General features: G+C 55.4%; 1 protein-coding gene across 1 annotated transcript in view; it reads right to left on the bottom strand.

The window, feature by feature from the left end:
• TMEM94 (transmembrane protein 94) overlaps positions 1–562 on the bottom strand; it is an 85,632-nt gene extending 85,070 nt beyond the window's left edge. The window contains exon 1 of the mRNA XM_019518232.1: positions 490–562. The gene's annotated coding sequence lies outside the window, so the exon portion shown is untranslated. The remainder of the gene's footprint in view (positions 1–489) is intronic.
• Between the last annotated feature and the right edge of the window lie 2,099 nt (positions 563–2,661).

Genomic DNA, 2,661 nt, shown 5'->3' with positions numbered 1-2,661 from the left:
TACAGTGGCCGCGAGCCCGGCTCAGAGGTTGACACCACAGTGTGGGAACACAGTGCGGCCCCACGCCCCTCGCACACGGGCTGGAGGGGAGACGCATCGCCGAGGTGGGCGCAAGTCACAGGCACCCCGGTGAAGCCTGCTGCACAAAGCAGAGGCCAAATCGTCAGGAGTTACCATTGTACTGAGGGAGGGCTGAGCTCTCTGGCTCCTTTTCGCTCTCTGGGCTGGGGGCGGAGCAGGGTGGAAGCATAATCACAGGACTCAAGGAGCTGGGGATCTAGGGCAGATTTATTAAACTCCCAGCTCCTGGAGTCCTGCGACTCTGCTGACACCTCGCAGCCTTGGGACGGCCCAGAAGCCCAACCCTGAGGGCAGCAGCGCCCCCAAGGGCCCAGGCACCGCCGCCTACCCAGGCTGCAGCCACGCGGGCAGGCCCAGCCCGCAGGGAGCCCCAGGGCCAGCCACGGGCCCTTCCCCCGCGGCACTTACCCGCCTGCCCCGCCGGCGGCCTGAGCGGCGCCTCCGGCCTCCCCCGCACAGGACGCCCCGTGAACCCCTTACTCCATCGCCCACGGCGCCGCCATCTTTGGTCCTGGCGCCTCCCCCCCCAGCCTTCCACTATCTCCAGGGACGAAGCAGGAGGGTACTTCAGGCACGGCGCAAGAAGCCAGCACCTGATTGGCCGGTTCTCAAACAGACCGCGCGGTGATAGGTCAGGAAAGGGCGAGGGGTGAAACTGCATGTCCGCCCTTTCTTCAGGCAGGCAGGGCTGTTGCGTTTTGTCAGGCTCCAGGCTGCTGTAGGTGGCGGGAAAGGGCTTTTTCCCGCAGGGCTTTCGCCTGCGGGACCTGAAGGCTGCCACCTACTGAACCCTTGGCGAGGCACAGCCCTGCCGCTGCACGAGCTAGGAAGCCACCCACGGCAGCTGGGAAGGGCTTTGCAGGGCGAGGGAACACGATTCAGCCCTCGCCAAGTGGGAAAGGGGATTGGGGGAGACTGGTGCAGAGGTGGTGAAATAAAACCCGGTAGGTTTAAGGAACATGAGGACAAAGCGGGTGGAAAACATCATCTCTTCAGAAACATAAGCCTATAAGCAAGGGGGGGGGTCTAGAATTTAGGGTAGGGGGTGCAGAGGGCGAGGCATATGCTCGCATAGAATAAAATGCATCTAGAAGCTTTGCTAACGTGCTAGATCAGCATTTCTCAACCCATGGGTCACAAGAATATATGAAAGGGTCACAAACAGACTTTAAAAAATGGATCAACAAACTAAAAATGGGTTCTCCTTTCAAGGAGAAAACCGTAGCTTTTCCCTTGCAGGATGGCAACCTGTGAAGGGCTGCCTGGGGACCCCCCTGCCCTACACCCTGGGGGGCTGAGGCCTGGGGGTGGAGGGGCACTGGGTCAGGACTGGCAGTCAATGTTTACAAATGGGTCCTGGTACCAAAAAGGTTGAGAACTATTGCACAAGGGAGCTTGGGCTGTGTTGTTCGGTTTAAGCTTGGAGCAAAAGCAAACCTAACTTCCTTGGAATTTGTTAAAAAGACTTCATAGACATTAGAGCTGGAAGGGACCTCGGGAGATTATCAAGTCTCACCCCCTGCCTAAGGGGCAGGAAGTCAGCTGGGGTCAAAGGATCCCAGCAAGATAAACATCCAGATGTCTTTTGAAGGCGTTCAAAGTAGGTGCTTGAACCAGCTCTGGCAGCAGGCTATTCCAAACCTTGGGGGCTCAGACAGTAAAGAAATTCTTCCTTATGTCCAGACTGAAACGGTCATGGAGGAGTTCGTGACAGTTCAATCTTGTCATCCCTTGGGGCGCTCTGGTAAACAAACCTTCCCCCAGATCCTGATGAGCACCCCTGATGAACTTATGGGTGGCCACCAAATCACCCCTGAGCCTGCGCTTCTCCAGGCTGAAGACCCCATGGTGCTCAGCCTCTCATCATAAGATCTGCTTTCCTGACCTCCGATCATGCGCGTGGCTCTTCTCTGCACCCTCTCGAGCTTCTCCACATCCTTTTTGAATTGCAGAGCCCAAAACTGGATGCAGTACTCCAGCTGTGGCCTCACCAAGGTCAAGTACAACGGGAGAACGATGTCCTGGGATTTACTTGAGAAGCATCTGTGGATGCAAACAAGCATTTTGATTGCTTTACTAGCAGCAGTATCACAGTGCAGGCTCATATTCATCTTGTGGTCAATCATGACCCCCAAGTCCCTTTCATCCATAGCGCTAGCCAGAGTAGCACTGCTGAGCCTATAAGGATGCTGCAGGTTTTTCCTCCCAAGGTGGAGAACCTTGCATTTTTTGGTGTTAAACATCGGGTTCTTGTCCGCCCATTTCCTGAGCCTGTCAAGGTCAGCCTGGATCACCGTCCTGTCCTCAGGTGTGGACGGTTTACCCCAGAGTTTGGTGTCATCAGCAAACTTGGCCAGTCCGCTTCTGAAAAAAGCAATCTGCAGAGTTGGGAAGTAGGAGCTTCATGACCAGGAGCTACAGACAGCAGAATGGCAGCACAAAGGCAAGTTTGATGAGTAGAATATCAAGACTATTCAAAATGAGAGGGTTGTTAGCATCTATGGTATGAAGAGTTTAGAAGGGATCAGGTAGGTGACAGTGAGCCATGAAGTCAAATGACTCCCTCAGCACTGCCTGACT

This window comes from Gavialis gangeticus, unplaced genomic scaffold (genome assembly GCF_001723915.1).
Source record: "Gavialis gangeticus isolate Ggan-Ray unplaced genomic scaffold, GavGan_comp1, whole genome shotgun sequence".
NCBI lineage: Eukaryota > Metazoa > Chordata > Crocodylia > Gavialidae > Gavialis > Gavialis gangeticus.
The sequence above is the reverse complement of the archived record's forward strand: the minus strand, read 5'-3'. Positions and strand labels throughout refer to the sequence as shown.